General features: G+C 43.1%; 1 protein-coding gene across 2 annotated transcripts in view; it reads left to right on the forward strand.

Annotated features, from left to right (window-relative positions):
* Positions 1 to 23569, forward strand: part of b3gntl1 (UDP-GlcNAc:betaGal beta-1,3-N-acetylglucosaminyltransferase-like 1) — a 338080-nt gene that overhangs the window by 126968 nt on the left and 187543 nt on the right. The window lies entirely within an intron of this gene.

Consider the following 23569-nt stretch of genomic DNA (forward strand, 5'->3'; position numbering starts at 1 on the left):
TACTGCTTTACCCTCATCCACTTCCTTGGTCACCTTCTCAAAGAACTCAATAAGGTTTGTGAGGCACGACCTGCCCTTCACAAAACCATGCTGGCTATCCCTGATCACGTTATTCCTACCCAGATGTTCATAAATCTTATCCCTTACCATTCTCTCTAAGACTTTGCCCACCACTGAAGTCAGACTCACTGGCCTATAGTTGCTAGGGCTATCCCTACTCCCTTTCTTGAACAATGGGACCACATTCGCTATCCTCCAGTCCTCTGGTACTATTCCTGTTGACAACGATGACATAAAAATCCAGGCCAATGGCTCTGCTATCTCCTCCCTAGCTTCCCATAGGATCCTGGGGTAAATGCCATCAGGCCCAGGAGACTTATCTATATTCATCCTTTCCAATATTCCCAAAACCTCTTCCCTGCATATTTCCAGGGCATCCATTCTAATTATTTGTGATTCCATATTCACATCAGCAACAGTGTCCTGTTCCTGAGTGAATACTGATGAAAAGTACTGATTTAATGTCTCTCCAATCTCCTCCGCCTCCACACACAACTTCCCACTACTATCCTTGACTGGACCGATACCTACCCTAGTCATCCTTTTATTCTTGAGAATTCCTTTTATTCTGTAGCTACAACAGCAGGTCTGTGGTGAGTAACTCATCTCCTGACTCCCCAAAGCCTATCCATTATCTACAAGGCACAAGTCAGGAGTGTGATGCAATGCTGTTATCCAGAGAGTGCAATTCCAACAACACACAAGATCAAAACCTCAATTGGAACCAACATTGGCATCCTATCCATGAATTCACACTTTTACTTTTTCCACCACTTTGGATGTACGTTTGAATGTTTGAAACCAATTGACTAAAAATCTTGATTGACTTTTCAACTGCAGAACTAAAAAAATTCAACTCTTCTACCTCTGTGTTGAATTTTTAAACTAGATTATGTTAAAATCTTGGAATTATATTTCTGTTAGCTTGCTGTGGTTGTGTTGGCAGTCACACTGAAATCACCAGGTAATACAACAGCACTTTTGGCTGAATTAAAGTAAATGGGTGGTGGGCTAATAACATCAGAGATGATAGTTACTTCCACCAACCTATCATGTCTTATTGTTCAGTGTTGTAGTTATACCACTCAATCATCTCAACTTGCTACAAGCATAGTTAAGCACCTACCATGTAGAACTTCTTGTTTTGAGGTGAAGTGGCAGGTTGGAAATTCCAACCACTCCTTCAGTCCCACTCTAATCCCAATGCATGAGGTTATTTCAGTTTACCGGTTTGCTCCTGGTGGAATTACCAGAATCAAAAGAGGCACTGCCCTTGAGTAAATAAAGCCCAATGATATTGTAGCCGGTTTTGCAACTGCAGATCGAAAGGACCTCTATCTATGCAATTCAATGGGAAGAAAGGTCTTAATGATGCAAGTTATGGCATAAACTCAATTCATTTTGTACAATGCAGTAGAAGTGACTGACGACACTCCATGTTCCTGTTGTTCCATCATTATAAGTACCCTCAGGATGAACTGTGTCATGAATTGTGTTTTATAGCTAACTGTCAAGTGCAATGCCAAGGTGGGCCTGCAATGATTTTATAAACACGCATTGTGGCCATAGTTCTTCAAACATCAAATGCTGAATAGTGTAACCAAAGAAAATGTGCATCTTGGTATCTGAGTCACCCAGGTAGGGAAACTCCTTAGAAGCTGTATATTGCTGACCAGAACACTGAATGAGAAGTCAGAAAACTAGCTTTACCGTTGTTTATCTGTAACAGCGGAAATAAGGATCAAGCGTTTTACTGGGTTGGTAAGCGCAATATTTTCCAGAATGTCAAGGAGTGAAGGGTGGAGAATGTGAGTAATGATGAAATGGAATGAGCTACCTTTTGAACACATGGTGGTAGTCGATACAATAGGAAATTTTGAAAGAGAACCGTATAAAGTCAAACTGAAGAGAAATGCAGCGCTGTGCGATAAGGGAAGGGTAATAGGCTTATTGGACAGCTAGAGGCACTGTCACAATAGCCACAGTACCTCCTCCTTGACATTCTCTCTTATGGCAAAACCTGTGTTGCCCCAAACATATTGATCTTTATAAAATGTTGTTTAAATTTTCCCTGTCTGTTAACCTTTCTGTCTACACTCCTCTTGTCCTGGCACCCTCCCCTGCCACCACAGGGATTGCAAAACCTGCGCCCACACCTCCTCCCTCACCACCATCCAAGGCCCCAAAGGAGTCTTCCACATCCAAAGTTTCACCTGCACATCCACCAATGTCATTTATTGTATCCATTGCTCCCTATGCAGTCTCCTCTACATTGGGGAGACTGGCCGCCTCCTCGCAGAGCATTTCAGGGAACATCTCCGGGACACCCGGACCAATCAACCACACTGCCCCGTGGCCCAACATTTCAACTCCCCCTCCCACTCTGCCAAGGACATGGAGGTCCTGGGCCTCCTCGACTGACGCTCCCTCACCACCCAACACCTGGAGGAAGAATGCCTCATCTTCTGCCTTGGAATACTTCAACTCCAGGGCATGAATGTGGACTTCACCAGTTTCCTCATTTCTCCTCCCCCCACCTTACCTCAGTTCCAACTTTCCAGCTCAGCCCTGTCCTCATGACCTGTCCTACCTGCCAATCTCCCTTTCCACCTACCCGCTCCACCCTCCCCTCTGACCTATCACCTCCATCCCCATCCCCATTCACCTATTGTACTCTTTGCTACCTTCTCCCCACCCCCACCCCCTCCCCCTCCCCATTTATCTCTCCATCCTGGAGGCTTCCTGCCTCTATTCCTGATGAAAGGCTTTTGCCCAAAACAATTTTCCTGTTCATCAGATGCTGCCTGACCTGCTGTGCTTTTCCAGCACCACTCTGATCTAAACTCTGGTTTCCAGCATCTGCAGTCCTCACTTTTGCCTATGCACCATCCATGGCCAATCCAGCAAATGCACACCTACTGTGGACATCCTCGCTATCATTCTTGGCCAAACACTGCAGATTAGTGGCCAGTGGTCATCCCCCATCTTGTTTCCCTTCTGCTTGCAGGGAAGTGCCTGGTCTCTGTTCTAGAGTACACTGTTCTAGAGTACAGATGAAATAACTTATTTAAGCAGAGTGTATGCTCAAGCCTTCACCCAAAGTTACTGCCATACCTCCCAATTTGCCAAGCATTTAGTTTAACTCACTTGTGGGATATAGGCATCACCTGCCTCAGCTAACTTTTATTGTCTGACCCTAATTGCCCTTCAGAGGGTGGTGGTGAGCTAACCTAGTGAACTGCTGTAGATAGGCAAATAATGCCGTTGGGAAGGGAATTTCAGGATTTTGGCCCAGTGACAGTGAAGGAACGGTGATACATTTCCAAGTCGGAATGGTGAGGGGGTGAGGGGGGTGGGGGGGGGGGTGGAAATCATGCTGGTAATGGTGTTCCCAAGAGGACATTTTTATGTCAACGAAAATACAGTGGTATATTGGTTAAATTCTGCACAATGGTGGCAGGTGCCTCAGTACTTAGCAATGGTTGAACTTCTTACTAAGTCCAATGGTGGGACACAGTAACTGGCGATTAAAGCTAAACCCAGCTATGTCAACTCCAGGTGGGACGTTCTTTGGAGGGTTGGTGCAGACTCAGTGGGCCAAATGGCCTCAACCTGTACTGTAGGAATTCTGTAATTCTAAATTGCTAATCCACAGAGTACTCCTGAACAGACAGACAACGACTGGACCTAGCTGAAAACCCCAAAGTTTGCCCGGAGCAAAGCGGCCATGACCCCAGCCACAGAGTCAAGGTGTCTAGCCATCTCCCCCATTGATTGTATATTGAATCTTCACTGTTGCTTTATCCAATCAGTTAAGGAAACAGTTTTTGAACTGCATCATTTTGCAGTTCCTTGCTTCAAAATAATATTTTTTTCCATTTTAAGTCCACAATTCAGAAGTTAATTACACCTGAGTTAATTCAATAATCCAATTTTCACTACTTTCGAGGGGAGAGAATTCCAGACTAATGAATCTCTGAGACAAAGAAATTGTCCCAAAGTCCATGTGAAAAGGAAGACCTTGATTCGGAACACCTCTTGTTCTTAAACCGTATTCCGTAATTTTAATATCCCTCACGAAAGGAAATAGTTTCCCAGAACCCACTTTATTGAGTCCTCTCAAGATCTTTTTGTTGAAGCAAGATCACCTCTCATTCATCTCAATGATGGGAATGCAGGCCCCATCAGTTCAAACTTTCATCATAAGATGACCCCTTCATCCCAGCAACGAGACTGATGAACCTTCTTTGAACACTTTCCAATGTGATTATACCTTTTTTTTGAATGTTGAGACCAAAACTGTACACATTCGTCCAAATATGGCCTCAAAAATACAGTACAGCTGTCCTCAGTACTCCTTTAATTCCATTCTCATTACAATAACTGGCAACATTCCAGTGGGCTTCTTAATGGCTTGCAATATCTGCACACTAATGTTTACCATTTTCAAAATAACATCAGACAGGACCTCATGCTTCTTTCAAATTACGTGTGAAATTATTTTTTCAGACTCTTTAACCCCACTGACAGGGTCTTCTCCCGAGTGATGCAGCTAGATAGTTTCTCCTCCTCTCCAAGCAGCGTACCCCTCAGATCTTTATTGACAGCACGCCTTCATATTGCAACTTGCCTTAGCCAAGCCCATCTCTCTGAGGTGGGATGCCAAGGCTCCAAGGCTCTGCATACTGTTATTTGATTAGGCTTGTGGCATCAAGAGTCTGCCTGTCCTCCTCAATTGGACAATGAGTGCAGAGGTGAGCACTCCAGATTGCTCTATCCTTTTCGATGCAGCAATACAAGCTCAGGGCCAAAGTTCACAGGAAAATGTAGCCTGTGGAAACTTTAATAATCAACATAATGGATTTAAAAAAAGCATCATGAAGCAAAAATGACATTCCTGAAACTTATAGTAATAATACTAAGAACATGACTCATAGCAATCGTCTGATTATATCTTTAACTGTATAAACTTTACATTTAAAATTGTATAGATTGATTACCATCATTGATTGTAATCCCAGTATGGCTACTCCAGATAACCAGGCACTAAAAGACAGATTCTAATCTTTGCATACTTTCATTTAGAGTTGCATATTATAAATGCACACTTCTAATCTGAATAAGTACATTTTGAGTCTCTCTGTATAGGAGACCAATTAGATCCCCAGTTAATGTCCACCAGCTGATTATAATTGAACATCTAATTAATATGCAATTAACATAATTGTGAGTGGATTGACATTTCACTCACTGCCCCAGTTAATGCCTATGAGAAGGTGAGTTTAACACTTGCTGTTGCATGGGATTTAATTATTGGTCACAAGATAAAAAGAAAAGAAAGTAGACAGACATGCATCAAATGTGAAATGAATCACTGCCTCAGGCTAAAATTTCAAACGTAGCTAATCAAATAATTTCTTGTGTTAGCTGCCGATTGTAATTTTTCACTCAATTGCACTGGACTATTTATTCTAAACGCTAATGGGACTAAATTTAATACCTCCCAAACACAGGACATTGTGATGGATCCCGTGTTCTCAGCATCCACATCATCTAAATCCCACACTACCATCTGACCTGCAAGCTGCAGATGATGTAAGTGTACACTCTGTACTTGCTTGCTACACTTCCCTGCACCATGACATTGCCCTAATGCCTTTCTCCCTTCAGATGCCCGCAAATGCAAGCTACCCACAGCCAGTGGGCAACTAACAGAAAGGCAGTGCTGAAGAAAGTGGACAGTAACTTATTTTAACGTCCGTTCAGATGATAAAGTGATGCATTTTTCCGACAACAGTAAACAGCTGGGCTCTTTACACTGGAGACACTGGGCATGGGTGACCTGCAGCCAGATCAGGATGAGGATAAAACAAGTACCAGAGTGCGGAAGAGTAACGAGTGACTTGTTCTTCTTCTGTAGAAGTCTCAAATAGTCACTTTAGTCAGGAAGCTTGTGAATGAAGGATGATTGGTGCAGACAACAAAATGTATAGTGCATTGGAAGTCCTGTCAGAAAACTTGTAGCCAATGTTGTGATGTTGAGCACCAACTTAGCGCAAGGCTTTGCCCAGGAGAAATCACATGTGGACCTAGCTGATGGCTGGCATCTCACCTCCTAGTGCAGTGCAAAGCAGCCTTCCAATGTCTGAGTACTGCAATGAAAACTCAGACCACTTTGGCATCAAGTCAGACTGCTGCCAACATGGCCGCGGATTGGTCATGTATAGGGGCTTGCAGGGTATTGCTGCAGTCCAGCAAGCTGACCTCCGACAGCTCACTAGGACTCTTGTGGTGTGGAGCTGGGGGAGTGGCAGAGGCTCCGTGGAATAGAAACCTACTGCTGTCTCGCAGGGTGACAGCATACATCCTCTTTGCTCTGCCAGTCAGCCAGTGCCCATCTCTTACCTGACTGGAGCCAGCCCAGAGTTATTCATGATCATCCCCAGTAGAGCCATCTGCAAGTCAGCAGCCTTCTGCCAACCGTGTTGCACGTTTGGATAGCAGTGTGTAGAAACACGAGGACAGCATGAGGACCAAGGCATGTGGAAAATAGATAGTGAGGAAATGCACAGTGGCTTTGTTCCAGGATCATCAATCAATGTTTTTTTTTCATTTCTGAAGGTAACATCAGTTTTCTAGGTGTATCCTTAATATATAGTTTACATCCATGATTTTGGAAACAAATTTTTGCAAAGGAACCTTATGGCGCTGGTGCAAGTATTGATGTGTTAGTTGTAAGTTGCTAGATTTATTATCCACATGCTGGCAACTTGCAGGTGCAAGCTTCACTAGCCAAAGCGTTCTTGCTGTTGAATTGGTGATATAGTTAAGAACAGATTGTCCTGTCCCTGTGCCCAGCACAGTAAATCATCTGAGCACAATGACTGACAAATCTAGGCAAGGAGGAGTGCATGCCCATAAGGGAGCTGATTTTTGTTTTGGCTCTTGAAATTTATCAACAGAAGCGGGTAGCCTTCTGCTCTCTGTTAGCTCTGTGCAGTCATCTGTCAGTGTGTATGTGCTGTTCTCATCATGTGGTGTCTGATCACTGTGTTTCTTCAGCTCAGGGCTCCAACAGCACCATGCATCTTCCCGTCTGATGATATTTGCTGTAACTTCAAACACAAAAGCTGGAGAAGCTGCCCCTTGTTCCACTTCTAACAAACTTGAATTAAGAGAATGTGTCGAAGAGTGTGGTGCTGGAAAAGCACAACCAGTCAGGCAGCATCCGAGGAGCGGGTGAGTCGACGTTTCGAGCACAAGCTCTTCATTAGTGCCCCTCGGATGCTGCCTGACCGGTTGTGCTTTTCCAGCATCACACTGTTTGACTCTGGGCTCCAGCATCTGCAGTCCTCACTTTCTCCTAATAAAGAGAATGTGCATAGTATGCCATCAGGACTGAAGTATATGATTTGATTTGTCTGAGCTATAATGAACTGATCACACCTGTGTACGGAGACCAATCCTAACCTACATTAAATACACAGTTGATCTCAGTAAATTTCATCTTTGAGCAGCTCAGTGGTTAACTCTGTTGCTTTCACAGTGCCAGGTTCAATTCCACCCTCAGGTGACTGTGTGTAGTTTGCACATTATTCTCGTGTCTGCATGGGATTCTTGCAGGTGCTCCGGTTTCTTCCCACATGCAGGTTAGGCGGAGTGGTCATGCTAAATTGCCCTGTACTGTCCAAGAATGTGCAGGCTGGGTGGATTATCCAGGGTAAAATACAGGGAATAAAGTGGGGGGCTGGGTTTGGGTGAATGCACCCAAACTTGAAGGGCAGAATGGCCTCTTTCTACACTGTAGGGATTCTGTGATCCTTCTTCAGGAAGGGCTTATGCCCGAAACGTCCAATTTCCTGTTCCTTGGATGCTGCCTGACCTGCTGCGCTTTTCCAGCAACACATTTTCAGCTCTGATCTCCAGCATCTGCAGACCTCACTTTCTCCACATGACAAATTAAAGTGAGCTATCTGCCAAGTTCCCATTGGTGCAGTGCGAACTCATAGGACAAGGTATATTCCCACTGTTCCCCATCCTGTGTGTTTCTAATAATGGTTGTGATGAGTGTAGGGAGGGGCAGCTGGCAAGTCAATCCATACCCCTCCCTGAAAATGAGTAATTCTTGTGTGGAGTATGACCTCCTGGTGTACCACTGACCCAGCGGTGCTCTCATGTAACCTGCACTCAGTTAATTCTCAAGTACTGCTGGCACCCTGTCAGGATACTCACTCACCAACTGTTCAGAGTACAGAGGCAGTGTCCACTTTTGAATCTTCAAAGTAGCAAGGAAAGGGCCATTTTGAAAATGGTGTCAAAGTATTTCTGATTAAGTTTGCTTCGGATTAAATATCTCAAAGAAACCAAATCATATATTTCACTCGGCACAATCGCTTTACTGTTAAAGCAAAATTCCAGTTTGTTGGAAGTGGAACATGGGGCAGCTTTTTTTCCAGCGTTTGAAGTAATAACAAATATCATCAGACGGGAAGATGCATGATGCTATTGGAGCCCTGAGCTGAAGAAACACAGTGATCAGACACCACATGATGAGAACAACACATACACACTGACAGCTGATCGCACAGAGCTAACAGAGCTAAAAGAGCAGCAATTTCCACTAAAATAAAGTTCCTTTTAAACTTTCTTTACAATGCCTTTAATAAAATTATTTTCTCTGAAAATTAACTGGAGGAAGCTGGCCATTAGACATCAATGTAAATAATAGGGGGAACATTTAAGTGGAGGCAGCTGTACCAGCATGACTCAGTTTGTAGTCTGGTACAAAACATTGCTTCCAAATAACTTTCATCACATCCACATTTCCTTGTGGATTTAGCTTATTTGGTTTTAAAAGGTTATTGAAAAGAGTCCACTAAAATCCTTTGAGGTTGTATGGAGCAAATTAGATTTTGGTGACAGACCCTTTTTTGTTTGTAATTAAGAGATTTTAATTATGGGATGGAAAGCCTAATTTGGTCCTCAGGACGTAGTTTGCTGAAAGAAAATGTCAAGCACGAAGTACTGATAAAGTTGCACATTCCTTTCAATGCAAATCTAATCAAGTCGTTCAGATTGCAAAAGTGTTTCATTACTAAATATGCAAGGATATGGTAATTTGGCAGGAATTTTCTTCCATCAGGATTGTGTTCTGTTTTGAAGAAATGACCTATTTTGCAAAATGACAAAACTTTTTTCTCTCTCTCTGTAAAGGTACCATTCATTTCTCGTTTCCCTTTCATCATCTCCGTGAGCTTAGACCCCGTCTTTCTGCATGACCTTACCGCTCCCAATTACCAGCCTCACATAGGCATTGATTTTGATTCAAGATCCTCAGCTCTCTATTAGCATTCTGGGGCTGCTTGTTGCCAGAGGGGATTTTCCTGGTTTTTACTCGCTTAATCATTCCACTTAAATGTTGCTCCCAAGCAATCTGACTGAACTTTAAGACTATGCAATGTATTGTTTCAACATCTGAGGAAAGGGACAGATTGAAGAGATAAATAACTGGTCTTCAGTTTCCCTCATTTTCAGCTGAAGGAAGTTCTGCCTTGCTCAATGACTTGATGTCAGAAAGAGAGTGTGGTAGTTGTGGTTAAGAGGTAAACCTGGGTTTCGTCAGCTGACATTGACCCCCCTGACTGTAGATGATATCTGCAAGGAGCAGTGTGTAAACAGAGAGGGAGGGAACTAACTTTCATCAGTGAGGCCGCCTCACCTGTCAAATGTCAGGACAACTGCTCTGGTGGATATTAGATCACAGCAAGCAAAAAATGAAAAGATTAGAAAAGCCTTTTCAAAGCATCGCAATTATTCATCAACCAAACCTAAGGCCTGTTTGTATTCTGAACAATTAAATGGATTTATCAGCCTATTGGACAAAGAATGCTTTTTTTTAATGCCTGCTTTAAATTGATTATTTAGTGATTTCATCTCTTTTTGCCCTACTTGACTTAATGTTAAGTAATTACATGATGTAACCTCATTCATGCTTTTTAAAATGCTGTGTACCTCTCTTGTTTCTTCACACTCACGTTCTTCCTTTTTGGGAAGTAGCAGAGAGTTGTTAAAGGAATTCTCAGTCTTTGTCACCCACCATCCATGGCCATTAAGTCCCAGAGTAGGAGGTGAACACAGAGCCTCTGGATCAGAGGCAGGGCTGCATTCCACACTGCACCACAAGGCCTCCCTTACATACTCATACGCTTTAATATTCTCAGCTGCAGAACAGTCCATCACAGCCCACCATGAAATATTAGTGTTTCCCACGTTGAGCTGAATGTATCAAAATAGTAGAGAAGAGCAGAGAATGCAGTGATATGTGATAAAGGGAAAAAATAGCTCAAAGTGTTTATCACACAAAAGGGTAGATGAACTGTCAAGATCTGGGCTACGCCTGAATTGAAGTGGAGTCTCTTCTACCATATAGTCTTAATGGAATTTGTCCCAGCATCAGGCAGATTTCACTAAATGTAGGTGTCACCAGGTACCAAAGAGTGGATGCACAAACTGAAAGTTGACATTTAGCTTTGCTTTTCGAAATGCAGTACAAAAGAAGGTGAACCTTAAACAGCAGGTGGTTTGTTATGTGGTGAAGTGAAATCCTTCATGTGCAAGATTATAGAAGGAGTAAAAGAAATTTTAAAGGGAATAGAGTATTAAAAATTGTGGTACTTGCTAAAACTATACAAGACACTAGTCAGAACATAGCTAAAATACTGTGATCAGATCAGGCAACATGGTGGCTCAGTGATTAGCACTGCTGCCTCACAGTGCCAGGGACCCGGATTCAATTCTATCCTCGGGTGACTCTCTGTGCAGTCCTTACACATTCTGTCTGGGTCTGCGTGGGTTTTCTTTGGATGCTTTGGTTTCCTCCCACACTTCAACGATGTGCAGACTAGATGGATTGGTCATGCTAAATTGCCCATAGTGTCAGATAGATTGACGATGGGAAATGTAGGGTTACAGGGATAGGGTACGGTGGTGGTCTGGGTGGGATGCTCTTCGGCAGGTTCGTATAAGCTCAATGGGAGGGCAGCTGTACAGGACATTGGTTAGGCCACTGTTGGAATATTGCATGCAGTTCTGGTATCCTTACTATTGGAAAGATATTGTGAAACTTGAAAGGGTTCAGAAAAGATTTACAAGGATGTTGCCAGGGTTGGCGGATTTGGGGAGAGGCTGAACAGGCTGGGGCTGTTTTCCCTGGGGCGTTGAAGGCTGAGGGCTGGCCTTATAAAGGTTTATAAAATGATGAGGGGCATGAATAGGATAAATAGACAAAGTCTTTTCTCTGGGGTGGGGGAGAACTAGAGGGCATAGGTTTAGGGTGAGAGGGGAAAGATATAAAAGGGACCTAAGGGGCAACTTTTTCATGCAGAGGGTGGTACGTGTATGGAATGAGCTGCCAGAGGAAGTGGTGGAGGCTAGTACAATTGCAACATTTAAAAGGCATTCGGATGAATACATGAATGGGAAAGGTTTGGAGAGATATGGGTTGGGTTCTGGCAGGTGGGACTAGGTCGGGTAAAGATTCTATTAGATTAGATTAGATTAGATTACCTACAGTGTGGAAACAGGCCCTTCGGCTCAACAAGTCCACACCGACCCTCTGAAGAGCAAGCCACCCAGGCCCATTCCCCTACATTTAACCCTGACTAATGGACCTAACACTACGGACAATTTCCCATATCCAATTCACCTGACCTGCACATCTTTGTGACTGTGGGAGGAAACCGGAGCATCCGGAGGAAACCCACACAGACACGGGGAGAATGTGCAAACTCCACACAGATAGTTGCCCGAAATGGGAATTGAACCTGGGTCCCTGGCGCTTTGAGGCAGCAGTGCTAACCACTGAACCACCAACTAGATTCTATGATTCTAGTTCTGGTTCTGTTCTCTAAGGAAACATTGGAAGATCCCCACAGTAGGGTTACCAGCTTGATTTTGGATATGGAGGGATGTTCTTATGATGAGAGGTTGAGTAGGTTGAGGTTGGGGTTGTACTTGTTGCAGTTTAGGAGAATGAGAGGTAAACCATATAAAATTCTTAAGGGATGGATAGGAAAAGACGTTTGCTTTTTTAAGAGAGTCATGGCTAAGACAGATCAGAGTTAGGAGTTCCCTATTTAACTCAGAGATGAGGAAGAAGCTTCTCTCTTAGAGGTTGGTGAATGTGCAGAGGAGCCTGTTGAGGTTGTGCCAAAGAGTTTATTTAAATAGATGGATTTTTTTAACCAGGAATGGAATCAGGATATTTGGGGTAAAGGCAGGCAAGTAAAGTCGAGGATTATCAGATCAGCTGCAATCCCTTTCAATGGGAAGGGAGACTCATGGGCTGAATGGCCTACTTCTGCTCCCATGTCTTAGCAGTGTGAGTGGAGGCTGGAAAGTGATTCTTGAACATGGTAAAGTCCAAGAAATCCCAGGGAAAGTGTGTACTAGTAAAACAAACACCAAGGTGTAGGTAATTGAAAATGTTTGTAGGTGGACATATCTTATTAAATACCAACTGGACTTGGCCAGCACGGCTGTTTGGTTATATAATTATGTTGACTAGAAGAGTTGGTTTCATTTGTGCTGTGTACCAACACATGCAAATCACTTCAGCTCAGCAGGTAACTTGAGAAGGTGCATTGTCCCTATAATTTGTTAAATGAGTTATTAAACGATTATTATTTTTCTTAAAAGTAAAAACCATGATCAATATTTTAATACATCATCTGTGATTAACTAGATGCAACATGCATCTTTAAAAGGAAGAAGATGAGCATTTTGGAGAAATGATGTGGAGATGCCAGTGTTGGACTGGGGTGTACAAAGTTAAAAATCACACAACACCAGGTTATAGGCCAACAGGTTTAATTGGAAGCACTAGCTTTCATAGTGCTGCTCCTTCATCAGGTGGTTCATCACAACTATCTGATGAAAGAGCAGCGTTCTGAAAGCTAGTGCTTCCTAGTAAATCTGTTGGACCATAACCGGGTGTTGTGTGAAATTTAATTTTGGATAAAGATAGAGATCGTCATAACCCCACTTGACCTTTGTAATGGAAAATTGTCTCCTTTCTTTCTTATGTAGCCTCAGTTTAATTGGTGGATATTTATGTAAAATGTGTGTGCACTATTTTTGCTTCTTAAACTTATTATTTGCTCTGTCACTAGCTATTGCAGCATTTCTGAAATGAAAGAGTTTGAGTTCCTCGTCTCTGCTGTGCACTTGCAAAGCAGAATGGCCGTGGTGACATTTAAACTCGGCCAGAATTTCTCCTTTGTGACTTCTCTGTTGCCTAGTTACGTTTGTTTCATGCTGGCCTTCTCAATGCTCAGTTCTGTTGAGACAATAATGGCTTAAGTGTGATATATGAAATCACTGTGCGAATTAACTGGACTTGCCTGGATTAGGATAATTGTTTCCAACAGTCAGTAACACAGCCAGCAGGAGTTAAAGGATCCAACGTAGGGATTTCAGTTACAGCAATACAGGTCTTGACCTAATCTTCCATCCGTGGAATGCTGGAAGCTGGAAGCTGGAAGGAAAATGAGGAAACGGCTGAGAGATTGGATGATGTGTGGTAAACGTTCATCCTCACTCAGCATGAGTGACAACGTGTCAGAATGATAAAGCAACCAGAAACACAAAAGGCTCAGCCTCAGCCTTTCAAGCTCATTCCATACTTTAGTAATTCAATGTCAACTGGTCTAAATCTTAACTCCATCGACTGCTTTGGCTCGACGTCCCTTAGTACATGTGCCTCACAAAAACCTCCATTTCAACTTGGAAATTTTCTAACAACGCTGCCTCCAAAGGCTTTTGGTGGCAAGAGCTCCAGACCTCTGTCACCTTTTGAGTGAATGTCCTGACATCATCCCTTGATTGCCTGGCTGGAGTGTTGAAGTTATACACTATTATGGAACCTACCCAAAATTGTTCCCGTTGATTTCTAAATCATGAGAATGGGATGGGTTCTAAACCTGGGCAGATGAGCTGCGGAGCAAGGTTACTGCCCTTGAGCCCATATCATGCAGGCATTTCAAATCCTGAAAAGAATTCAACAATGACTTATTAATTAGAACTGCATGGGTGCGGAGCAGCAACTGCAGGGCTTTATAATTCCCTGTGCTGGGACACACCACAGCACATCCTGGAGCCATTGACAATGCTAATGTTGTATTTGACCAAACCCTTTGAGAGTTTACTGTATGGGGCACACACAGGAATCCTCTTCCAAGTAATGTTGTTTTTGGTGAGCTACAATCACTAGAGCTGCATGGAGGCTGCTCAACCAAATGCATTTTCTGCAGGATGGTACATCAAAGAAATCATAAAGAATGTACCACAATTTTTCAAGCTTTTAAAATAATTTGGTATAGTGTTTGTTCCACGGTCAACTGATCTATCCCACATATTGTTCATACCCTTGGGATATACTATTCTGCTTTGAATGTAAGATGCATTTAACACCAGGTTATGGAGGGATATAGGCCAAATGCAGGCAAGTGGGATCATGGTCAGCATGGTGTAGTTGGATCGATGGGTCTGTTTCCATTCTGTATGGCTGTATGATATTCCTGCCTAATAAGTACTGTGTAATTTATGGACAGTCTTCTTCTTCTTCTTCTGATCTGTATTCAAAATAGACATTAAGGCCTTTCAAAAGGGGTTGATACACATACCAGCTTTAATAGGGCCTAGCAGTGGACAACCAAAGAACTTGTCTGTTTGAGGAGTCCCTCTTGATGTGTAAATTGGCAGGGCTGACATTTCAGGCTAGTACCATTTCGGAAATCAGCTTCTGGTACAACTGAAAGCAGTCCCCTGAAAATCAGTTTTAAATGTTATTATGTGGCTGGATCCCCCTGTGCTCTTTCCCTCCTCCCTCCAGAATTGTGATACAGCTCAGTTTCTCCCTGAGGTGCCCTCCTGCATGAGTCTGAGTCTGGTAAGCTGCATGGGGCTACTGTTTGAGGTGTGTGCTTCTACCATTCTGTGTATGTTAGCTTCTGATCATGAGACAGACTCTGTCCTCTTTGTGTTTGGAAAGGGAGATAGAAGCCGATCCAAAACTTCAGATTTGACTGGTTTATTTGCTTTTATAAAGATTCAATGCATTTTTTATTCTTTGAGGAGCAATGATAATATTTGTCTCTATGTTTCATTGCCCGGATGTTCCATTCTTGTCGATTTAGCTCATTTGCACAATCTGTGACAACCTTCAAGAACTGAATAACTTTTTTTTTAACTTGGCAGTGGGGGAGATGATTGGAATTATGTAATGCTGCGTATATCAGGGCCAGATGTGAATCTATAGAAGTACTTCCCTCCGCATTCCAGTTGACTAACTTGGCATCGGCTCATTGAAGGATCACAGGGAAACAATTCCAACTGCAATAAATAAAACCTCCTGAATTTTATGTATGACTTCAGCATGATTGACAGTAGCAGATAACAGGAGGCTTGGTCCTGTGTGCAAGTCTGGATTATAAAGATTCATCCAAATGGGAGGCTAGCATTGAAAGACATAAACCTCCAGCTATTTCCAACAAATTTAGAAGTACAATATTTCATCCGTTCCTCTGGGGAGAACTTGGTTTTCTATCAAATGCCACAAATTTGAATTGAGCAAAAAACCTTTGCAGCAGTTCTTATTAAATCTCTCTCGACTAGCAAAGTGTAAGTGTTGTGTTAAGCCAGGAACTCATGGTACCCTCTCTTCAATGGTGCTCCCCTTTCTTGTGCACAAACTGTTACTCCAACTCTAACCACTTGTTCCTCCGATCCATCCCCAAAATCTGTCCATTATCTACAAGGCACATGTCAGGACTGCGTCAAAATTCTCTCCACTTGACTGCATAGGTGCAGTCTCAACAATACTCAAGCTTAAGGCCATTCAGGACAATGTAGCTCACTGAGTATCAATTCCTTCAACAGCACCTCCCAAACCCATAACCACAACTGTCTAGAAGGATAAGGGCAGCAGATACATGGGAACACCACCACCTACAAATTCCACTCCAGGTCATTCACCATCCTGACATGGAAACACATCAGAGCTGAAAATGTGTTGCTGGTTAAAGCACAACAGGTTAGGCAGCATCCAAGGAACAGGAAATTCGATATTTCGGGCCAGAGCAATTCCTGATGAAGGGCTCTGGCCCGAAACGTCAAATTTCCTGTTCCTTGGATGCTGCCTAACCTGCTGTGCTTTAACCAGCAACACATTTTCAACTCTGATCTCCAGCATCTGCAGACCTCACTTTTTACACGTGGAAACACATCACCATTCCTTCAGTGCTGCCATGTCAAACCCCAGAAACTCCCTCTTGAACAGCATCGTGGGTACACCAACATCAAATGAACAGCAGTTCAACACCTTCTCGAAGGCAGTTAGTGACAGGCAATAAGTGCTGACTCAGCCAGTGACACCCACATCATGTAAGTGAATGAAAAAATATTGTCTTCTGCCAGCAATTTCCATTCTGGAAAGCTATCACCAAATACTTCCATCTCCAGGTCCCTGTTGTTTAAGAATCTCCTTCAGACATACCTCTGATTTTTGATCCTTCGTTGTCCCTCCTAACATCCCCACCTTAGTATGCAATCATGTCTCTTTGAAATACCTTGGGGCATTTTTCTATGCTCGGGAGGCAATATAAATGCAGGTTGGTTATTGTAGCCATTTTCAATAATGCAATTTTTCCAAACTTCTATTTTCAGCGGAAGATGAACTTTGAAATAAGGGAGCTGTACAATAGAGCAGATTAAGTGTAAATTCAGGTTATGTATGTCAGATTGGGAATGAGTTTAAACAGGGTTCATTGTTATGTACCAGGCCAGATCCCCCTCAAAATATTTCAAGAAGGTAACCCAGATCCGAACATTTTCTTATTTTAAAGGCGTATGTGAAGTGGATGTTCCAGGGGTGACACAACTATCAAACCACTCGGCTTTAAGCAAAATAACCAATTTAGGCCAAAGGGCCTGTCACTGTGCTGTCAGACTGTGTAACTCTATGACGACAGTTTGAACATGAAGAAAATAAAGCAAAATTTAAACTAACTTAACTATTGAAAAACCTAACTGACCCAATACAGTAACTATTACTAATTAACTGTTCTAATACAGTAACATCCCGTAAACACACCCCTAGAAAAACAGATAAACTCAAATACAGATTCTTACAGGCAGGAGGGAACAACATCCAGAGAGAGATTTCAGAGAAAGTCAGAGGATTTCATTGCTGAAGCTTGAACTCCCCTGGACTCATACATCTTGTGACTGCTACAGCTGAAATAAACTAGAAAAAACCCTGGACTAGGAGATATGGCCACTCCACTTCCATTGTTAAACTGTTAAACCCCCTAGACTCTTCAGTACCTCTACTTTTACACCTCTCTTCAAAAAAAAAACTTTTTAAAGTCCATCATCACATCATGGACTGGGAGTAAGTAGCTTGAAGTACTCAATCCACAGCAAACTACAGTAAACATGGTACAATAGTCAATAGACAATAGGTGCAGGAGTAGGCCATTCTGCCCTTTGAGCCTGTACTACCATTCAATATGATCATGGCTGATCATCCTTGATCAGTCTCCTGTTCCTGCCTTATCTCCATAACCCTTGATTTCACTATCCTTGAGAGCTCTATCCAACTCTTTCTTAAATGAATCCAGAGGCTGGGCCCCCACTGCCCTCTGGGGCAGAGCATTCCACACAGCCACCACTCTCTGGGTGAAAAAGTTTCTCCTCATCTCTGTCCCAAATGGTCTACCCCGTATTTTTAAGCTGTGTCCTCTGGTTCGGCACTCACCCATCAGCGTAAACATGTTTCCTGCCGCCAGAATGTCTAAACCTTTAATAATCTTATATGTCTCAATCAGATCCCCTCTCAGTCTTCTAAACTCAAGGGAATACAAGCCCAGTTGCTCCAGTCTTTCAGTGTAAGGTAATCCCGCCATTCCAGGAATTGACCTCGTGAACCTACGCTGCACTCCCTCAATAGCCAGAATGTCTTTCCTCAAATTTGGAGACCAGAACTGCACACAGTATTCCAGGTGTGGTCTCACCAGGGCCCTGTACAGCTGCAGAAGCACCTCTTTGCTTCTGTACTCAATCCTTCTTGTTATGAAGGCCAGCATGCTATTAGCCTTTTTCACTACCTGCTGTACTTGCATACTTGCCTTCATTGACTGGTGTACAAGAACACCCAGATCTCTCTGTACTGCCCCTTTACCTAAATTGATTCCATTTAGGTAATAATCTGCCTTCCTGTTCTTGCTACCAAAGTGAATAACCAGACATTTATCCACATTAAACTGCATCTGCCATGCATCTGACCACTTACCTAACTTGTCTAGGTCACCCTGTAATCTCCTAACATCCTCATCACATTTCACCCTGCCACCCAGCTTAGTATCATCAGCAAATTTGCTAATGTTATTACCATATATTGTAAAAAGCTGTGGTCCTAGTACTGATCCCTGCGGTACCCCACTGGTCACTGCCTGCCATTCCGAAATAGAGCCATTTATCACTATTCTTTGTTTCCTATCAGCCAACCAACTTTCAATCCAAGTTAGTACTTTGCCCCCAATACCATGCACCCTAATTTTGCTCACTAAACTCCTATGTGGGACTTTATCAAAAGCTTTCTGAAAGTCCAGGTACACCACATCTACTGGATCTCCCTCGTCCATCTTCAGAGTTACATCCTCAAAAAATTCCAGAAGATTAGTCAAGCATGATTTCCCCTTCATAAATCCATGCTGACTCTGACTTATCCTGTTACTACTATCCAGATGTGTCATAATTTCATCCTTTATAATAGACTCCAGCATCATTCCCATTACTGAGGTCAGACTAACTGGTCTATAATTTCCTTTTTTCTCTCTCCCACCTTTCTTAAAACGTGGTATAACATTAGCCACCCTCCAATCCGCAGGAATTGATCCCAAATCTAACGAACTCTGGAAAATAATCACAAACGCATCCACGATTTCCTGAGTCACCTCCTTCAGTACCCTGGGATGTAGACGATCAGGCCCTGGGGACCTATCAACCTTCAGACCTAACAGTCTCTCCAACACCAATTCCTGACAAATATAAATCCCCTTAAGTTCAGGTCCTTCAGCCACTGCTACCTCAGGGAGCTTGCTTGTGTCTTCCCCAGTGAACACAGATCTGAAGTACCAATTCAATTCTTCTGCCATTTCTTTGTTCCCTGTAATATATTCCCCTGTTTTAGTCTTCACCATTTTTTTGCTTTTCACATACCTAATAAAAGCTTTTACTATCCTCCTTTATATTATTGGCCAGTTTACCTTTGTACCTCATTTTTTCTCTGCGTATTTCCTTCTTAGTAATCCTCTGTTGTTCTTTAAAAGCTTTCCAGTCCTCCGTTTTCCCACTTATCTTTGCTATGTTATCGTTTTTCTCTTTTAACTTTACGTGTTTCTTAACTTCCCTCGTCAACCATGGTCACCTATGCCTCCTCCCAGGATCTTTCTTCCTTTTTGGAATGAACTGATCCTGCAACTTCTGCATTATACACAGAAATATCTGCCATTGTTCCTCCACTGTCATCCCTGCTAAGGTATTGCACCATTGAACTTTGGCCAGCTCCTCCCTCATAGCTCCATAGTTCCCTTTATTCAACAGAAATATTGTCACTTCCGATTGTACCCTCTCCCTGTCAAATTGCAGATTGAAGCTTATTGTATTATGGTCACTACTTCCCAATGGCACCTTCACTTCGACGCCCCTGACCAATTCTGGTTCGTTGCACAATACCAGATCCAGAATTGCCTTCTCCCTGGTCGGCTCCAGCACCAGCTGTTCTAAGAATCCATCTCTGAGGCACTCCTCAAACTCTCTTTCTTGAGGTCCAATACCATCCTGATTCTCCCAATCTACCTGCATGTTGAAATCCCCCATAACAACTGTAGTAACATCTTTGTGACAGGCCAATTTCAGCTCTTGATTTAACTTACATCCGACATCCTGACTACTGTTTGGGGGCCTGTAGATGACTCCCAAGAAGGTCTTTTTACCCTTAGTATTTCTCAGCTCTATCCACACTGACTCTACATCCCCTGATTCTAGGTCCCCTCGCGCAAGGGACTGAATATCATCCCTTACCAACATGGCCACCCCACCCCCTCTGTCCATCAGTCTGTCCTTACGATAGCACATGTAGCCTTGAATATTCATTTCCCAGGCCTGTCCACTTGAAGCCACGTCTCAGTTTTCCCCACAATATTGGATCTGCCAATTTCCAAAAGACCCTCAAGCTCATCCATCTTATTTCTAATGCTTCATGCATTCATGTATAGTATTTTTAATTTGTTACTGCCCTCACCCTTCCCATCAACTCCTATTTCACTCAACCTTACAGCATGATCCCTTTCTGAGTTTTCTGCCTCATTGATACAATTGTCTTTCTTGACTTGTCTTGTTCTTGTACTTAGGAAAGATCACCTTCGCAACAGAAATATATATGTGCCGGCATTTTGCTGTTTAAATGAGGAAAGGATATGCCCAATCCTTTCCTTGGGATGTTTCAGGATTTCTTGAAAGCTTTTTTTTATTACAATAAGAGCAGTTGTATATGCAAAGCATTGCATTTATCTAATATCATAATTAAGTTGTTCAAAATGTTGCTTAGGACTCTCATATTTTATATTAGTTTAAAACACAGTCATTATTTAGCCAAAATCAGAAGACATTTTGTAAGTCCAAAGTTTTTATTGACACCAGTGAGTCAGTCTTTAGTCATGGTGATTGAGAGATGAATGTTGGTGAGGGCACTGAGAGGATCCATGCGTTTCTTCAAATAGTGACACAGGATTGATAATGCCCAACGATACTCATGAAACTGATTGATGAGGTCTTGGATTAGCCTATCATTTGAAAAGCAAGAGTTCCAGCAATGTTGCCTCTCTCTGGGGAGGTCCCAGAATTGAGTTGCCTGTTCTACCTCCTTTGCACTAATTGTCAGTTATTTGTGCGTGTGCGATTTGTATGTGTTATATATGTGTAACAGTATGTGGTGTGTCTGTCTCTGTCTGCCTGTCTGATGGTTAACATTGTGCTCCCTTCCACAATGACTCTGAATGCTTAATGCAACTCCTGTAAGACTGCCATAACAGTCTGTGAACCAATCTCTATTTTCTCATCATTAGAAGATTTCCATTACCTACCCAAAGACCAGTTGAATGCAAGTTTATTTTTGGAGAAACATTGGCAAATCACTTTGAAGGAGGCACTTAGTGGCCAGTGACTGCAACTACCATGTGAGCAATGAAACACCAAAATTGAATGGGGCACGTTGGTATAGCAGTTTATAACAGGGAATTTTAACAGAAAGTGTTTAACAGAAGTAAGGTTTGTGTACACCCTACTCAAGATTTATATTAAGATAGGAGGTGGGAGGGTTTAGACTCAAGTGAGGTCACGTGCTAAACTTTTAGTATCCTGAGCTCTGAGACAGTGTAGAATTCTGATCAAGTTATAGAAGGAGTGCTGCCTCTATAGCAGGACTCTGCCCTACGCTCTCCCACCCCCTTATTGCACTGTCTCAGTTCTCACTGAGATTTTTTAATTTCAAAAATATACTTTATTCATAAAATTATTTTGATTTCTGTACAATTGATCATGCCATTCTTATGCACGCATTGCATTTCTTTCCATATAGAGATGGGAATCAATTGTTCGTTTTTACAAGCCTGTACATTGACCATCCAGATATTTAGCTGAGGCATCAGCGGGGCCCAATTTCTGAGTGTGCCCCCTGTTCTTCTTAGGCAGGCAGACATTACACAGTGGACTTTCCCCACCGCGCCTTGGCAGCAGCAGCCCCAAGCTTCATCGCGTCCCTCAACACATAGTCCTGGACCTTGGAATGTGCCAGTCCGCAACACTCAGTCTGGGTCAGCTCCTTTAGCTGGAAGATCAAAGGTTTCAGACAGACCAAAGCGTGTCTTTGACCGAGTTGATGATCCTCCAGGCACAGTTGATGTTCGTCTCGGTGTGCGTCCCAGGGAACAGACCGTAAAGCACGGAGACCTGCGTCACGGCACTGCTCAGGACGAACCTCGACAAACACCACTGCATTCCTCTACAGACTTCCTTTGCATAGGCACACTCCAGAAGGAAGTGTGTGACAGTTTTGTCCCCCCGCAGCCTTTTCGAGGGCAGCATGGGGTGTGGCAGAGAGTCCGGGCATGCATAAAGGATCTCACAGGCAGAGCCCTTCTCACCACCAGCCAAGCCATTTTTTGTGCTTGTTGGAAAGTTCTGGCAATGAGGCATTCTGCCAAATGGCTTTGACAATCTGCTCAGGGAACCACTCAACAGGATCCACCCTCTCCTTTTCCTAAAGGGTCTCAAGTACACTACGTATGACCACTTCCTTATGGACTTGTGGTCAAACGTGTTTTTCTTCATAAATTTCTCCACGAAGGACAAGTCATAGAGTCATAGAGATGTACAGCATGGAAACAGACCCTTCAGTCCAACCTGCCAGCACCCAGCCCATATCCCTCCAAACCCTTCCTATTCATATACCCATTCAAATGCCTCTTAAATGTTGTAATTGTACGAGCCTCCACCACATCCTTTGGCAGCTCATTCCATACACGTACCACCTTCTGCATGAAAAAGTTGCCCCTTAAGTCTCTTTTATATCTTTCTCCTCACCCTAAACCTATGCCCCTCTAGTTCTGGACTCCCCGATCCCAGGGAAAAGCCTTTGTCTATTTATCCTATCCATGCCCCTCATAATTTTGTAAACCTCCATAAGGTCACCCCTCAGCCTCCGATGCTCCAAGGAAAACAGCCCCAGCCTGTTCAGCCTCCCCCTATAGTTCAAATCCTCCAAACCTGGCAACATCCTTGTAAATCTTTTCTGAACCCTTTCATATTTCACAATATCTTTCTGATAGGAAAGAGACCAGAATTGCACGCAATATTCCAACAGTGGCCTAACTAATGTCCTGTACAGCTGCAACATGACCTCCCAACTCCTGTACTCAATACTCTGACCAATAAAGGAAAGCATACCAAACGCCTTCTTCACTATTCTATCTACCTGCGACTCCACTTTCAAGGAGCTATGAACCTGCACTCCAAGGTCTCTTTGTTCAGCAACACTCCCTTGGACCTTACCATTAAGTGTATAAGTCCTGCTAAGAATTGCTTTCCAAAAATGCAGCACCCCGCATTTATCTGAATTAAACTCCATCTGCCACTTCTCAGCCCATTGGCCCATCTGGTCCAGATCCTGTTGTAATCTGAGGTAATCCTCTTCGCTGTCCACTACACCTCCAATTTTGGTGTCATCTGCAAACTTACTAACTGTACCTCTTATGCTCGCATCCAAATCATTTATGTAAATGACAAAAAGTAGAGGACCCAGTGCCGATCCTTGTGGCACTCCACTGGTCACAGGCCTCCAGTCTGAAAAACAACCCTCCACCACCACCCTCTGTCTTCTACCTTTGAGCCA

Source organism: Hemiscyllium ocellatum, chromosome 25, assembly GCF_020745735.1.
Source record: "Hemiscyllium ocellatum isolate sHemOce1 chromosome 25, sHemOce1.pat.X.cur, whole genome shotgun sequence".
Classification (NCBI taxonomy): domain Eukaryota; kingdom Metazoa; phylum Chordata; class Chondrichthyes; order Orectolobiformes; family Hemiscylliidae; genus Hemiscyllium; species Hemiscyllium ocellatum.